This window comes from Lissotriton helveticus, chromosome 2_1 (genome assembly GCF_964261635.1).
Source record: "Lissotriton helveticus chromosome 2_1, aLisHel1.1, whole genome shotgun sequence".
Classification (NCBI taxonomy): domain Eukaryota; kingdom Metazoa; phylum Chordata; class Amphibia; order Caudata; family Salamandridae; genus Lissotriton; species Lissotriton helveticus.
In genome coordinates, this window is record NC_136059.1 from 1,353,055,687 (window position 1) to 1,353,073,665 (window position 17,979).

At 49.7% G+C, this 17,979-nt stretch overlaps 1 protein-coding gene across 3 annotated transcripts in view; it reads left to right on the plus strand.

Annotated features, from left to right (window-relative positions):
- WDFY3 (WD repeat and FYVE domain containing 3) overlaps positions 1–17,979 on the plus strand; it is a 1,930,620-nt gene that overhangs the window by 1,512,063 nt on the left and 400,578 nt on the right. The gene's annotated exons all lie outside the window — the stretch shown is intronic.

The window sequence follows — 17,979 nt, forward strand, 5'->3', positions numbered from 1 at the left end:
CCAAGCCCCAAATAATGCTAAACTGCTCCCTCTCGTCAACTTAGTCTTCAGCAGAATTGATAGGATCATTTTGGAGATCCCACCCATGTTGGAGTGCAGGACTTGTACATTCAAAAATAAATAAATGAGAGGACCATGCTTATCATGTGTAATGATTATTGGATCTGACATAAGTATACTTATGATCCTAGGTGTTGCAAGTGTTACTTGTTTTATCAGGTACTTTTCAGAGACTCAATTTTGTAGCTCTTTACATCTGATATATTTATTATTGAATTTACGGTTACGATAGTGGCCCAGGAGCTTAAATAATGCCATTATCAGCCTAAATTAAAATAGTTCTACATGTATTCTGCTTGATAGTAATGGGTATCTGAAAGAAACAGGTTAGTGTTAGATTCCTCACCTTAGAATAACCCCAGGCGTCAGACTGGATCCGGAAGTTTTGCGTAGCAGTACCCCTGTGCGTCGGTAGGCGTCGTCTGCCGGCTCCTCGTCCGTCGTCAGCCGGAGTACTAAGACGCTGCCCTCGCGCGCTGACGTCAGTTCTTCTTTTTTCCGCGCCAGCAAGCTCAGATCCGGAAAAAGCAGTACTTCTAAGTCACTTTTTGACTAACTTTTTCGATCCTTTTTGGGTCCTTTTTCGAGTCGGTAGACTCTCGGTGCTGGTAGGGATGCCCGGGTTCAAGCCCTGTGCTGACTGTAACCGTCTGATGTCGGTTACCGACCCCCACCATTGGTGCCTGTATTGCCTTGGGGCAGACCACAACGACAAGTTGTGCCCCGACTGCCGGGCCTTGACGTTGAAGGCTAGGCGTGAGTGGTCCCGTAAGCGCCTCGAGCTCCGGCAGTCTGCCCGCGCCGTTCACGGTCCAGGTCAAGGAGGAGGTCGAAGGACCGGTCGCGGGGCCACAGTCATCGCAGCTCGGCGAGCCGACACCATTCGTCGGGCTCCAAGTCCTCAGGTAGAGGCACAAGAAGTGGAAGAGACGACATCGCTCTTCCGACTCCCCCCAACGCTCGCACGATGCGGCCAGGGGTTCCGGCGACACCGCCCTCGCGGCTCCGCTGGAGCCGCAGGTGCCGCTGCCAGCTCCATACCCGCCGGTCCCTGGGCTGAACGTGACGCCGGAGGAGATTGATTCCTTCCTCATGGCCATGAGGTCGCACTCTCCTCCGTCGGGTCTCGCGGTGGCGCCTTCCGGCGCCGGCTGGGTGCTTCGGCCCCAGCGCCGTCGGTTGCTTCGGCCTCGGCGCCGTCGACGACTTCAGTCCCGACGCCGCAGGGCCCCACGGGATCCGGGTCTGGATCTGGGTCACCGCTGGTCGACCTTACGACCCCTCCACCTGGGCCGACCCCCAGGGTGTCGCCCCCGACGCCGTCCCCGGACGACGACGTCCCCCGTCCCTCCCTCGGTCCGGATCCGGCGTCGGACTGGCGTCGCTCGACTCCTCATTCGACGCAGAGAGAAGAGCAATTCTTCTATGATCCTTTGCACCTGATTATCATGAGATAGGAGACGAGGAGGATTGAGAGGGGTCTGAGGACCCTCTGGCACGAGAGTACCAGTTGTATCAGGACTGGGCAGTGGATCTAGGGGAGGCCAGTGGTTTGGACACTTCGCCCGACACTGGCTTTGTCTCCACTCCTACCGTGGCTACGGAGGAGGGGGCTGCTTACAGCATGGTGCTGACGAGGGCGGCCAAGGCCTTGGGGCTTGAGCTCCCCGTCGCGGCCGTAAGGACTAACCTCCTCACCGAGGTCCTTAAACCGCAGGCAAGCTCTTCGGAGCCTCTACTGCCATTTAATGAGGCCCTTACTGACGTTCTGTTGGGCACTTGGTCCAGGCCCGCTACAGGTCCCCCTGTAGATCGGAACGTGGCCAGGTGGCACCGCCCGGCGACCCTGGCTTCCTGTCGACCCACCCCACCCCCGAGAGCCTGGTTATCCAAGCCACTAACTCCCAGACCGCATTCCCGACTGCCCCACCTGATCGGAATCCAAAAGGTATGAGCAGTTCGGTAAGAAGCTGTTCTCCTCACTTAGTTTTTTTGGGCCGTTATACCCACTCTCTGTGGAACACGGTCGCGGATGTGCTGCCAGCTTGCCCGGAGGAGGCCCGGGTCAAACTCGCTTAAGCCTTTGCGGAAGGGCGGGATGCAGCACGGTACTATATCCGATGTGGGCTGGATACCACGGACTCGCTGGCCAGGGCGATTTCCATGACGGTGGCGGTTCGCCGCCACGTCTGGCTGAGGTCCGCCAACTTTTCGGCTGATGTCCAGAATTCCCTCATGGACATGCCGTTTGATGGCCGTCGCCTCTTTGGCAATAAGGCAGACAGTGCGCTTGAGCGTTTCAAGGACTCCAGGACTCCAGGGCTACAGCCAAGTCCTTGGGCCTGTCGGGCCAGCGTCAGCAAACTTCTGCCTTTCGCTCCTTTCGTGGCCAAGGAAGGGGCGCCCCCTCACGTCCTGCCAGCCACAGGCCGCAGACTAACATCCAGTGCGGCGGCAGACGTGGTAACCGCCGTGGCGGTGCCAGGGGACAGCGGTGAGGCCAGTCCAAATCCACCCCCGTAGCATCCGCCTCAAAGCCTTCCTAGTCTGAGCTTTCAGGCCCATTCGACGCCAGTGGGGGGCACGGTTCGCCATCGGGTGTGGTTGTTTCTCCCACTACTTTCTGTTTCCCAAGAAGGGCAAAGGAGGCCTACGCCCTATCTTGGACCTGCGGAACGTCAACGGCTTCCTCCGGAAGGAGAAGTTCAAGATGCTGACTTTGGCTCAGGTCTTAGCTGCCCTAGACCCAGAAGACTGGATGGTAGCGTTGGACTTGCAGGACGCATATTTTCACATCCCCACCCTGCCGGCCCACCGGCGTTACCTGCGGTTCACTGTAGTCCGCGAGCACTTCCAGTTTACCGTGCTCCCCTTCGGCCTTACCAGCGCCCCTCGGGTATTCACGAAAGTGATGGCGGTGGTCGCAGCTCATCTGCGCAGATTAGGGGTGTCAGTCTACCACTATCTCGACGACTGATTGTTGAAGGCGGACTCGCCCCAGACAATCGTCAGCCACCTCCATCAATGTGCCGAAGTCACACCTGTGTCCCTCTCAGAAGCTCCTCTTCATCGGAGCGGTTCTGGATTCGGCACAGTTTCGGGTTTATCCTCCCGAACAGCGGGTTTGGGATATTCAGGCTCTGATTCCGATCTTTCAGCCTTTATCCCGTGTCTCGGTCAGGTTGACGATGCGGCTTCTGGCCTCCTGCATCCTTCTGGTGCATCACGCCAGGTGGCGGATGCGGGCTCTGGAGTGGGACCTGAAGTTTCAGTGGGCCCAGCATCCGGGCAACCTGTCCGACCACGTCCTGATCTCGGAGGGCACTGCGAGTCAGTTGCAGTGGTGGCTAACGGACCGCAATTGGGTCAGCGGCAGATCCCTCTCCCTACCCCAACCGGAGCACGTAGTAGTGACGGATGCGTCCCTCCTGGGCTGGGGAAGCCACATGGGAGAGGCGGAGATCAGAGGCCTCTGGTCTCCGTCGGAGTCCCGGCTCCATATCAACTTTCTGGAGCTGCGGACGATCCGACTTGCACTGAAGGCATTCCTTCCCTCTGTCCGGGGAAGTGTAGTGCAGGTGTTCACGGACAACACCACCGCCATGTGGTACTGCAACAAACAGGGCAGGGTGGGGTCGTGGACTCTTTGTCAAGAGGCTCTGCGCCTCTGGCAATGGCTGGAACACCAGGGCGTCAATCTGGTGGTTCAACACCTGGCAGGTTCCCTGAACGCCAGGGCAGACAAACTCAGCCACCGGTACATGATGGATCACGAATGGCGTCTGAACTCGGACGTGGCGCACGGCTTCTTTCAGCGATGGGGAGAGCCTTGTTTAGGTCTATTCGCCACCGAAGAGAACGCGCAATGTCATCAGTTCTGCGCCTTGGAATTTCCAAGTCAGCACTCGCTCGGAGACACTTTTCGACACGAGTGTAGCTGCGGGCTATTGTACGCCTTTCCGCCTATACCACTTCTGCCCAGAGTGCTGAAGAAGATCAGGCGCGACCGGGCCAAAGTCATCCTTGTGGTTCCGGACTGGGCACGAAGATACTGGTATCCCGAGCTACTCAGCATGTCAGTTGATCCCCCCGATTCATCTGCCTCTTCAGGAGGACCTTCTGTCGCAGCAGCAGGGGATGGTCCTCCACCCGAACCTGTCCAGTCTCCGCCTCCATGCGTGGAGATTGAGAGGCGACAGTTGAGGCCGTTTGACTTGCCTCCAGCAGTCTGTGATGTGTTTCTGGCAGCCAGGCGTCTCTCCACAAAATCTGTATACGCCTGCAGGTGGAACAATTTTGTGGCATGGTGCACAGCAAAGGCTGTGGATCCCCTTTCTGCCCCCCCTTTCAGAGGTTCTTCTCTTTCTTCTTTCTCTTGCCTAGCAAGGCTCTGCTCTGGGCACTATCAAAGGCTACCTCTCTGCCATTTCAGCCATCTTGAGACTTCCTGATCAGCCTTCTCTTTTCAAGTCCCCTGTTGTAAATAGATTCTTGAAGGGCATCACTCACATGTTTCCTCCTGTTCCTTTTGTGATGCCTCAGTGGGACTTGAACCTTGTTCTGACTTATTTGATGTGCCCTCCTTTCGAGCCACTTCATAATTGCCCTCTTCGTCTTCTAGCTCTTAAGACTGCATTCCTGGTTGCCATCACCTCTGCCAGGAGAGTGAGTGAACTCCAGGCTCTTTCTTCTCAGCCTCCTTTCCTCTCTGTCCATCCGGACAAAGTTGTCTTGAGAACGCGCCCTTCTTTCCTGCCCAAAGTAGTCACAGCCTTCCACATCGGGCAGTCCATCACCTTGCCCACCTTCTTTCCGCCTCCGCATCCCTCGAAAGAGTAAGGGAGGCTCCACCGTCTGGACCCAAAACATGCGCTCTCATTCTATCTGGACCGGACACGCAAGTTCCGTGTAGACAACCAGCTCTTTGTTGGTTACGTGGGCGCTAAGAAGGGACGGGCGGTGCACAAACTAACCATTTCTCGGTGGGTCGTTTTGTGCATAAAGGCTTGTTATTCACTGGCTAAAAAGGAGCCTCCTGTGGGGCTGCGTGCCCATTCCACTCGGGCCACAGCGGCTACTACTGCCCTGGGTCGGGGAGTCCCCTTGCAGGTCATCTATCAGGCAGCTACGTGGGCCTCGCTGCACACATTCGCTAGACACTACTGCCTGGACAGCCAAGTCCGGAGAGATGGCTTTTTCGGCCGTTCTGTTCTCCAGGACTTTCTGGTGTGATCATTGGTTCGCAGACCCACCACCGGGGTTGGTATTGCTGGGGCATCTGTTCTAAGGTGAGGAATCTATCACTAACCTGTTTCTTTCAGATGCACAAGTTACTTACCTTCGGTAACGATATATCTGTAAGAAACAGTAGTTAGTGTTAGATTCCTTACCGCCCCACCCATCCTCCCCGTTCTGAGAACCGATATTTATGGTTAAGGTTCTTCCCTTTGAGGGCCCTAGTTTCATGGCAGCAGTGTCGGTTTTTATCATGGGTCTGCGTTTCTGGCGCGGAAAAGCTGTGTATAAGAACTGACGTCAGAGCGCAAGGGTGGCGTCTAAGTACTCCGACGTCATCCCGGCGCCGACGACCGACGCGGAGCCGCAGACGACGCCTACCGACTCGCAGGGGTACTGCTACGCAAAACTTTCCGGATCCAGTCTGACGTCTGGGGTTATTCTAAGGTGAGGAACCTAACACTAACTACTGTTTCTCACAGATATATCGTTATCAAAGGTAAGTACCTTGTGCATTTTAATGCTTCGTTTACAGTCAATAAGTGTCCAGCAGGGCTGCATATTAGCCCCACTGTTGTTAAACATAATTTTAAACAACACGATTACTGCATAGATTCCAATGACCTCTGCTTAGGTGGCACCCCAATTTCAGCTTTCGTATAAGCATGCATTACTATTCTTTCCACTGTAACAGACTTAGCCCTTCACAAATTGTTTGGCTTTTGAAGTTCATTGTATCCAAAAAATATAGTTCTGTTCGAGCTACAAGCTACCATGCCCTCCACAAGAGTGAGAACATCAGAAATCACAATTAGGTATTTTTTCTTCTCTTAATGTTTATTTGGGGTTGAAGGACAGCTCACCATCCAGAGACACTCCCATGTTACAGACTTTTTACATTGAAATGCATAAGTCCCTAGTGATTCGAACTAAATCCTTTGGGGGTACTTCATTTATCATGGCCCATAAGTAGGATTTCTGTTTTGTTGCCATTGAAGCAGAGAGTTTTTTGCATCCAGTGACAGAACTTTTATATGCAGCAAGGCATGTTTGGCAAGTCCCAAGAATTGTCTTCTAGATCGAGGTAGAACTGGTTGTTATTCTCTTACATATTACAACAAATCGTATCAGTATCCAGAATGTGGGTGAGTGTGGCCGTTTGAGACAAGGCCGGGTAAGGAGGTACTCTGTACATGATGTTGGAAGATCTTAAGAGAGATTGTCCCATTTCAACTTGGCGAGTAGTAATAAGGTGAACCTTGACAATGATGTTCTGATGATTCTTGCCAATAATACTAGGCTCCCAAGAAGCACCTGATAGATTGTATTGTATTGTATTTTAATTATAAAGCGCTTACTACCCCTGATGAGGCGTCGCAGCGCTTTTTCGGCAGGTAGCACGCTATTCCGGGACCCATAGAGGATTAGTGTTGAATTAGTATAGTGAAACATGCAAGTACATTTTAAGTGGTGGATAGGTTAGTCAGTTATTTGGATTTGGAATGATAGCAGAAGGATAGAGGAGGACAAAGGTTTGTATTTATGTATCGCTTGTTGACGCACGCTATTCAGGAAGCCTATAAAGGATTAGTGGTGAATTAATATGGTGAAATGTGAGGTCATTTCAGTGGTGGATATTAGTCTGTTACTTGGAGTGAGAAGGATAGCGGAGAGATAAAAGGGGAAAGAAAGATTTGCATTCATATAGCACTTGTTACCCCTCATGGGTGTTGATGCGCTTTTCTGGCGAGTAGCACGCCACTCCGGAACCCATAAAGGATTAGTGTTGAAAATTAGTATAGTATAAATATGAAGTAATTTGAGTAGTGGATATGTTATTCAGTTATTTGGGCAGTATATTAGTATATTTGAATATGGAATTTGAGAAGTGAACATGTTATTCTGTTAATTTTGATTGAAAAGGATAGTGGAGGGATAAAGAGTGAAGGAATTTATTTTTTATTTTTAGGTCTTAGCAGTAGGAAGAGGCTTTTGGATGAGTAAAAAGGAGTTTTGGGGGGAGGAGTCAGAGGGGAGAGATTAGAAAGGTTTGTTTTAGGGGATCGATGTAGTAAAAAGGTGTCCGATGATGCAAGGAATGGGTAGAGCGGGTGAGAGTCTAGAAAGGGTTATTTTGGCGATCATTGTAGTGGTATGGGGTTTGGAATAAATGTGAGATTGGATGTAGAGGATATATTGATAGATGTATAGGATGAGACATAGGGTAGTGCATTGGAAGGAGTAGTAGAAAGAAGTTTGAGATGAGTCAGAAGGTTGGGCTAGAAGATATATTTAGCGAAGTATAGGCTGAGAAATAGGCTAGTTCATTGGTAATGCTAAATTAGAAGAAAGTGATAAATATATAGATCCATAAGTACATTGAAAGTATATAGATACATAAAGGAAGTAAGTATATTTAGATTAAATATATTGATAGAGGTACAGGATGAGAAATGGGATAGGTCATTGGATATGATTTTTCAGGAGAAAAGTAACAGACACACAGATCCAGGTATATGGAAGGTACATAGATGCACAATGGAAGTATGTACATGTAGACCAAAGATGTTTTTTATTTATTGATTATTATTATTATTAATTTTTTTTCTCTTTTCTCTTAACAACATAATTATTTTACATGTTTTATAAAGTAATACACAAAGATAGGTACATATCTATAGTGAAAACAAATGCTTATATACAGAGGGATATGTAGTAAATATATGTTTCCGTATGGTGCTTATGTGCGGAACAGCCAAATCTTGAGTAGTTTTATGAAGATAAGGTGGTTGTCGGTGGATCTTATGTTGGGGGGTAAAGAGTTCCATAGTTTGGCTGTTTCAACAGAGATAGATGTGCCACCCATGGTTTTTTTATTGTATGGTGGGATTTGTCAATGTTATGTATTTTTGCGATGGTAAGTATTATGAGGTGTGCTCTGAAGATCTTGTTGTGCTGGTGTGTGAGATATGTTTTGCTTTTGAGGTGTAGTGAAAAGGGGTGCTGATGCATATGTTTCATGCACTGGATTTGGTTGTGTAGTATTGTTTGTGAGAGGAGGTTGTGACGTAGAGGGGTGGTGATGTGTTTATGAGTAGAGTGTATGTTGTGTGTAGGAGGGAACGAAGTAGAGGTGAGTGTTTATCTTAGATTGGTTTGTTGCAAGAGTTACAAAGTGTGGTGGTGTGCAGTGTGTGTGTTGTGTGTTAGTGTTATTATGGTAGAAGGGAGAGGATGGTGTTTGTTAGACAACTGATGGAAGGATCATTATATGTTTGTTAGTGATAAAAGGTTGTCTGTTAGGTGTAATTACAGCAGGGAGAATGTGTCTGAATGGGATGTAATTATGTATGGTGTTGATTGACCTTGTGTTAGTGATGAGTGTATTGATTAGTGGTATAGGATAGAGTTGTGTACTGTTTGTGGGTGATGGTGGATATGTGTGGTAGTTGGGATAGTAGGGTGTGTAGATGTGGTTTAGTTGGGTTTGTAGTGCAGGCTGGTACATTAATCTGTGCATAGTGCTGTGCGTGGTGTACCTTTGGTGCGAGTGTTGCTCTGTTTGTCGATGTGGATGGTGTGGGCTGGGTATTGCTAAATGAGAGAAAGGGAAGCATTTCTGGCCCTAGTCCCAACCAGTCTTGAACAGGCTCAAACAGGCAACTACCCTTGTCCTCTCCGCCCTTAACAGGCTCAAAACAGGCAACTTCCCTTGTCCTCTCCACCCTTAGCCTCGACGCCCGGGCTGAGACGCCCTAACCCTGGCCTTTTATTGCCCTAGTAATCAGGGGACCACTTCGGCCAATGGGAACCCTAGCCCTAACACTATCCAATCACAACACTAGCCCTAAAATCTATAACCAATAAGAGACCAGGACCTTACAGCCAATCTTATCCCTAGTCGAACTACCCAATCAGTTCAAAACCCCTGATCTCTACGTCCAATAAAGGCCCTAGCCCTACCAGTAGTCCCAACCCAAGTCCAAGCAGCCAATGGTACAGGTAGCCCTAGTCCCTACTTCCAATAGAAAGCCTAACCCTACTCTTGGTCCCACAACTAGTCCAACAACCCATCACACCAGAAGCCCTAAATAGCTACTTCCAAATAAAGGTCTAACCCTAGCCCTAGTCCCACCCTGCTCCCAACAACCAATAACATAGGAAGCCCTAGTCCCTACTTCCAATAGAAATCCTAACCCTAGTCCCAACCCTACAATGATTGAATCACAGACCCAGAAACCAATCAGAACCCTCAAATACCCAACCAATGAGGACATCAACCCTAACCCAATAGAAACACGAGATACAACCACCATCAGTTTACACATGTGCCAACCACTAGCAGACCATATAAGGTCCCAGCGACCTCAGACAAGGTTTGCTGGCCAGGGAGTTGGATCCTGCTTCTCCTGTTCAGAATCTCCTAGGAGACAGACAGACTCAATCCACACTTTGGGCTTCTGCAGGTAAAGGCTTCACTGACTCGAAATCTAACAATACTGTTTGAATAAAACTTTACTCCCCCTGCTGGCCAAAAAACGAAGTGCACTAGCCCCAGTAAATACAGTTGAAACAGCTCACACAAGCACCCTCTGATGTAGAATATCCCTGTTGCTGGGAGGGGGGCATGGGGGCTGGCCTCACTGGCTTGTGAACACAGAATGGTGGCTTGGGATGCACTGTTTTAACACACAGGTTTTAGCACAGAGCAGAGGAGAAATTTGGAGGGAAAACAGATTTGTCACCAAGGAATGAGAGGGACAAACTACAGAGGTTGGACTGCAAATCCCACAATTCAACACGTTAAATGCAAGCAATCATGGGCAGGGAAAACCACATGTTTAAAACACAAAACAGGTGATAAAATATGCTATCACAGGCAGGTCCAAACTGCCATTTTAAACTGTAACAACCACATGCAAAGGCAGTAATCACAGAAAGGGAAAATCGTTTTTTAAACAACTTTTGTTTTGGGATGAGACCGCACTAGTCTGTCTCCTTACCACTTCCTGGACTCTGCTCACTGCAATCTGGGTCACAGGTAGGCTGCAATTCACAAGATGGAGGAGAATGGTTTGGGGTGCACCCAGCAAGGCCTTAAGGGGCCTGGGCAGGTGTGAGAGGAGGGCTCAGACTTGCCTGGTAGCTGAATAGCCAATGGTCTGCTGGCCAGGGTGTGGGGGCTGGGGAGCTGCTTCTCCTGTTCAGAATCTCCTAGGAGACAGACAGGCTCAATCCACACTTTGGACTTCTGCAGGTTTAGTTTCAGGGATTGGGTTCACTTTTCTTACATTTGATATTCTATGCCTAAACGTAACCCTAAACCATTGGACTTTTGCTTGTGGAAAATCTGTGGGATAAGGTAATTTCTCTACATGGACCATATTTAAACCATGACTTAGTCTGGTTGTCAATATTAAATGAAATTGAATGAAACCCTTGGCCTTTATTTTAAAACCTGTATTTAGAGGTATAAAGTGTTGACTTGAAGAGTAGACTTATAGCTTGGGTCATAAGTAACTCTTGACATTTTTTTAAGAACTTTATTGCTGAAGAAATCTCAGCACTGTAAGAGCTGTGAGAATCTCTAGAAGATCTATTTGTAGATGCTGTGATACATTTAGGATATGAATATAATGATCGTGAAAGGTACCAGATTAAAATCTTTGAAAACTGCAAGACCTCCCACTGCCTACTGATACACTACAAACCTCCAGAGGCAGTTGAACTGAGGTTGTGCAGATTGCTTGTTACTTAAGTACAGAGATCTCCAATTTGGGTACCCATTTGCGCAGATAAAGATATTGGGCCAGATGTACAAAAGGTTATAACATCAGTAACTAGTCGCAAACTGGTTTGCGGATGCAAAAAGTAGCATTAGCAATGTATTAACTGTTTAAATAAAATAGCTATTTATAATTTTACCACAGTGTAATGAATAAATAAGGAGTCACAATTTACATATAGGCATTACCGCAAGTATCTCTAAACAGTAATTTAAAAAAAGCAGCTTTTTGCATTCGCGGTTTATCATCGAGAGGACTTTGGTGATAACCAGGAAAAGATTTTAACATATATTAAAATTATTTAAATCAAAGCAGTAAAATAGACAACATATGAAATATAAAATGTTTAATTATTTTCATTTAAAATGTATTTATACATATATTATTTAATGTAATTTTTAAATAATGTGTCATTATGAATTTGTCTTCTAATAATGATTTCCAAATAGCTTTTTACATATGTAAAATCATGGTTAGCCCTTTTTTTAGGAAATGGATGATTTTTGCCACAAGCAATGTGACGGTAGAAAAAACCCATGTAATCCTTATACATAGGGTAAATAATACAATACATTTGTTTTTTAAAATAAAACTGACTAAGAAGTAATTGACATGTATACATTTTATTCACATATTTTCAAAATATGTATCTGAAAGAGAGACGTTAGTGATCGATTCCTTACCGTAGAATATCCCCGGCGTCAGACTGGATCAGGAAAGTTTTTTGCTACCAGTACCTCTGCGCATTAGTAGGTGGCGTTGTGCGACTCCGTGTCCGTCGCTGGCGTCGTATGCACCAAGATGACGTCACGCAGGCTACTTAGGCGCCACCCATGCGCGCTGACGTTAGTTCTTTTTTTTTCCGCGCCAGTATGCGCAGATCCGGTTGAAGCACATACCTTAGTTACTTTTTGACTATTCTTTTGAGACTTTTGTCTTCTGTCAGTCTACTTTGGTGCAGATAGGGATGCCTGGTTTTAAGTCTTGTGGGGCCTGCCGTCGCAATATGTCGGTGGCGGACCCTCATGACGTCTGCCTCTACTGCCAGGAGTGGGACCACGACTCTCGGTCCTGTATGGACTGTCTGGCCATGGCCCCAAAGACCTTGAGTGAGCGCACCGGAAGCTGCTTGAGGTCCACTCATCCCAGCGCCGTTCCCCGTCTAGGGGTTGCTCCAGAGAACGCTCGCGGGGCCACCATCATCACTCCTTGGGCTCCAGGTCTTCACCCTCGGATTCGGGTAAGAAACAACACAAAAAGAAGTCGAAGAAGCGTTGTCGTTCTCTGACGTCCCCCCGTCGGTCCCCAGAGGGGGACAGGGGTTCTGCCCCAACGACTCCTTCGGAGCCCGGGAGTCCCGCGACCTACCCACCTTATCCGGGTCCATCGGCGACTCCCGCACAGGTGCAAGAATTTCTCGCTATCATGGACCGCCTGTTTAGGCCTCGGGCTCCCGCCGGTGCGCCCTCGGACCCCGCGGTCCCATGTCCGGATCCTGCCGAGCCGTCGGCGGCTCCGGCTCCACAGTATCCTGCGCCGCTGGCTCTGGCGCCACATGGTCCCACGCTGCCGGCTCTCTGTACATGTTTACCAAGCATTACTGCCTTGACAGTCAAGTCCAGAGAGACTGCTTCTTTGGCAGGTCTGATCTCCGTGACTTTCTGGTGTAATCTTGTTCGCAGACCCACCACCGGGGTTGGTATTGCTGGGGTATCTATTCTAAGGTAAGGAATCTATCACTAAGGTGTCTCTTTCAGATGCACAAGTTACTACTTGTGTAACGATATATCTGTAAGAGACATTAGTTAGTGATAGATTCCTTACTGCCCCACCCATCCTCCCCGTTCTGCGAACTGATTTCTAGGGTTAAGGTCATCCCTTTTAGGACCCTAGTTTTGTGCACCAATGGTCAGTGTCTTGCATGGCTCTGCGATCCTGGCACGGAAGGACATGTACAGAGCTGACGTTAGCACGCATGGGTGGCGCCTAAGTAGTCTCCGTGACGTCATCTCGGTGCATATGACGCCAGCGACGGATGTGGAGCCGCACGTCGCCACCTACTGACACGCAGAGGTACTGCTAGCGAAAAACTTTCCGGATCCAGTCATACGCCTGGGCATATTCTAAGGTAAGGAATCTATCACTAACTAATGTCTCTTACAGATATATTGTCACACAAGTAGTAACTTGTGCTTTAATACTCATAATCAAAAATTTAAGACCTAAAGAATTTAAATGAAAGTTTTATATTTAGAACTATAAATCTTTTTAAAAATGTATCTGTCTGTTGTATACAGCATAGATGCACTGACTTCTAGTTCGATGTATTGTACCTCCCTTACTAACAGACGTGGAGCTGTGCCATGAAGCCTCCTCACGCTATGCAGCTGGAAGAGATGCCCTAATTGCAGCATTAGATGTTTGAAGTTCTCCTATAGTAGAGGTAACTTCAAGTAGGCATCTTGAGATGTCAGCCGTGCAGCTAAAAATTTCAGCCTGAATATTGACTGTGAATCTAAATAGGTTTGCTGTGGCACTAGGCAATCAGTCCACCAAAGGTTTGAAGCCATCTGTCTGTATTGCAAGTGATTGCAATCCATCTCCAATAGTATTGTTTAAAGTTACCACACTTTTCTTTTTAAATAAGGTTTGAGTGACCTCATATGTGTTTGACTTACTCTTAGCATAGCTCTTTACCATTATCTAAATTGTGAGGCAGTAGGTGTTACACTTTTGGATTCTTGAACCAATAATATGTTTCCTGTGGTAGATGGACAGCAACATCTAATTTATTTTGTGTATTCCTGTTGTGAAATTACCAAATGTTAATGAATATTGATCATATTCAGTTGTAACTACAGTTCTGCAGAATTGGTTCTTTCATGGGTACATATGCTCATATGCCAGGGCAAACATCTACTGAGCTCCTCTTGGCCTTCAATGAGACCCATACAAATGCCCTTTTGTGGGCTTAGCTCCCGACCTTTCCCCCCTAACCCCATGTCAGTCACCAGATTGTGAGATGCTGCTACCCTGGTCTGGGTGAACCTACATTTTTGTCTTTGCACCCTTTCTCTGAAAGCTTGGTGGTGCATGCGTCTACAGGTCAGACAAACCTGAATACCTTTCCGACTGCACTGCCTTTATAGGGAATCCAAAGGAGTGGAGACCTTTGGGATGAGGGACCAGTGTGGTCCTCACATCTGTCAAAGGCAGCCACCTCCTGGGCCACTATTCCTACGTTCTGTGGGATTCAGTGGCTTTCTTCCTCCCAGGTGTCTCAGAAGACCTCCGACCTTTCCTACCCCAGGCCATGCAGGACGGTCGTAAGGCAGCCAAGTTCACAATTAGTTGTGGTTTGGACACTACCAACTCCATTGGGTGAGCCATTGGCACCAGTTTTACCATTTGCCTCCACTCCAAAAAGTGGTTGGCTGTTTTTTCATGTCCTATCCAATCGTCCCTTATGGACATGCCTTTTAATTGAACTTGCCTGTTTGGGGACTAAGCTGATTTTGGACCGGAGCGTTTCAGGAAGAGCATGGCCACAGCTCACTCTTTAGGCTTATCTGCACTGCCTGCTGCATCAGCCCTACCTTTACTTTAACAACTTCAGCAGAGGTACCCCATAATGCCAGCCAATTCAATGCCAGCAAGGTGCACAGCATTATGGCAATGGACAACCAGCTACTCACACTTTACCCCCACCCTCTCAGCCCCAGCTGCGAAATCCTCTCTATCATGACCTTATGGGAGCACAGCCCCCTGGTTTCAGGCAGCATCCGATGATTCTTGATAGTTTGGCATATTATCACGTTGGACAGATGGGTTCTGCAGATAGTCCAGAAGTGGTACACCTTACCTTTCATTGCCACTCTGCTGCACCATCCACCGTCCCTAAAGCAACTGACTGAGGAGCATCTGTCCTCCGTCAGGTAGTGCGTGCCCTTTTGTCCAAAGCTGCTGTTTAAAGGGTGCCTGCATGAGAAGTAGCTTGTGATTGGTATTCCCTCTACTTTCTGGTGCTGAAGGAAAGAGGCCTCCTTCCTATTTTAGAGCTGCTCCACATTTTAGATATGCCCCCTATTTTAGACCTGCACCCTCTAGACGTCTTCCTCTGGAAGGAAAAATTCAAGATGCTCACATTGAAATGAAATGAAATGAAAAGTAAATTTATAAGAGCGCGGTTGCTGCCCGGGGGCGTCCAAGCGCTGGGAACCAGAATAGAAGGGCGTGACAGCAGTAGCTAGCTAGGTTTTAATGAGGGGGGTTAAACAAAAAGGTCTTTAGCTGTTTTTGGAATAAAGAAAGATTAGGGTTGGATCTGAGATGAAGAAGTGAATTCCAGGTCTTGGCGGCATTATAGATGAATGTCCTGCCTCCAGACCTTGCGGTTTTTTATTCTCGGAGCTATGGCTCTGAAGGCCTGGCTAGATCGAAGGTTTCTGCTAGGTTGGTACTGATTTACTAGGTCACGGATGATCATCGGGCCTGTGTCCCAAAAAGCCTGATGGGCAATACACATGGCCTTGAAGATGATTCTCTGACGCACTGGTAACCAATGCAGGCTGATCAGTCCAGCTTTGACTGATAGTCTGCGTGGAAGCTGAAACAGTGTGTGGGCCGCACAGTTCTGCACTATCTGCAGTCTACGCAAGGTATACTCCGGGGCACCAAGGTAGAGGACATTGTTGAAATCTAGGCGGGACTGTATCAAACCCTGAATGGCCACCAGCTTTGCCTCCATAGGTAGAAGAGGGAGGACCTTCTTTAACATCCTAAGAAGGCCAAAGCAGGTCGCCGAAAGCTTTGTAGCCTGGGTGTTGAATGAGAGGTTCTTATCGAGCCACACCCCAAGGCTCTTAATATTGTCCTTCGGTGCTGGAGGGGTGCCTAGACAAGGGGGCCACAATGAGTTGAAAAAGGGGCCCAGGAGCATCAGCTCCGTCTTGTCCCCGTTGAGCTTAAGGGATGACAAAGTCATCCAGACCTTTACCTCCTCTAAGCACTTTGTTAGCCCACCTGATGACGGCCGGTCGGCCTCCTGCGCCAGTGAGACCACCAGCTGGGTGTCGTCCGCGTAAGAAATAATCTTAACCCCAAATGGACGAACAGCCTCAGCCAATGGTCTCATGTAGATGTTGAAAAGCGCAGGGCTTAAGGAGGAGCCTTGTGGGACTCCACACCTCAAAGGCCTACTCATGGACACTGTCTCTCCATCAAATACTTGAAATGATCTCTCACTCAAGAAGGATTTAAGCCAAAGCCAAGCCCCATTCACTATTCCGACACTCGAAAGGCGGCTCAGCAGAGTATCATGGCTGACCGTATCGAATGCCGCACTAAGGTCAAGGAGGATCACTGCCACTGATCCTCCTTGATCAAGGATTTTTCTGGATTCCTCGGTGACTACTAGGAGGGCGGACTCTGTACCATGTCTGGGTCTAAAACCCGTCTGGGTGGCATCCAACAGCTGGTTATTTTCAAGAAAATTCACAAGCTGGAGGTTGATGTATCTCTCAAGGATTTTGCTCACCCAGGGGAGCAGAGAAATAGGCCGGTAGTTGCTAAAGTCCGAGGGATCCAGATTGTTTTTTTTTAACAGGGCTCGGACCATGGCCCACTTCCAAGCGGGAGGGACAATGCCAGAGATGATGGATACGTTCAGGAGGTCCATAATGGTTGGTAAAGTGACCTGGGATGCTAACATCTGAAAGAAACAAGTTAGTATTAGATTCCTTACCTTAGAATATCCCCAGGCGTCAGTCTGGATCCGGAAACTTTTGCGTAGCAGTACCCCTGCGCGTCGGTAGGCGTCGTCTGCAGGCGTCCCCTGCGGCTCCGCGTCCGGCGTCGTGCGCCGTGATGACGTCGCTGGAGTATATAGACGCCGCCTCCGCGCGCTGACGTCAGTTCTTCTTTTTTCCGCGCCAGTTAGCGCAGATCCGAAGAGCAGTACTCCGGTCTTTGACCAAAGTTTTTTTGTTACTCTAACTCTTACGGTGCCGGTAGGATGCCCGGTTTCAAGCATTGTGACGGGTATGACCGCACGATGTCGGTCACCGACCACCATCGACTCCGCCTCCGGTGTCTGGGCGCGGACCACGACGTGGAGTCCTGCGTCGACTGCCGGGCCTTAACGAGTAAGGCTAGACGGGAGCGGTCCCGCAAGCTACTCGAGCTCCGGGTGTCGGCCCCGCGTCGAGAGCGGTCCCGGTCCGGCCGGAGGTCGAGGGAGCGGTCGAGGGAGCTGTCGCGGAGCCGCCACGAGCGCTCCGGAAGTCGTCACCATTCCTCCGGTTCCTCAGGTAAGAAACACAAGAAGTCGGGGCGTCGTCATCGCACCCCCGACTCCCCCCGACGCTCGCACGATGCGGCCGGGGGTTCGGGTGGCCCCACCCCCGCGGCTCCGCGTGGGTCGCCGACGCTGCCTGCTCCATACCCGTCGGTCCCTGGGCAAGGCGCGTCGCGCGAGGAGATAGAGGAGTTCCTCATGGCCATGAGGGCGCTGTCTCCTCCAACGGGGCCTACGGCGCCTGCGGGCCCGGTGGTCCCGTCCGGGGGCCCGAGCGGTTCGGGTGCTCCTGCCCCGACGCCGTCGGGTGCTCCCGGCCCCGACGCCGCCGGCGGCTCCGGCCCCGGCGCCGCTGGGCCCTTCAGGGTCGACGCCGGCTGGTCCTCCGGCCTCTCCGGCGCCGATTCCATCGGGGCAACCCGTGGTGCCGCCTCCGCGCGGCGCCGCAACTCCGACGCTGGTTCCGGCCGGCGTCGGGGCTCCGGCGCTGGCTCCGGGCGGCGCCACCCCCATTTCCTCTCCGACTCCGGACGCGGAGTCGGACCGGCGTCGTCCGACGCCGAGTCCGGCGCCGATGGGGCCCATTGACCCCGAGGAGCCGGT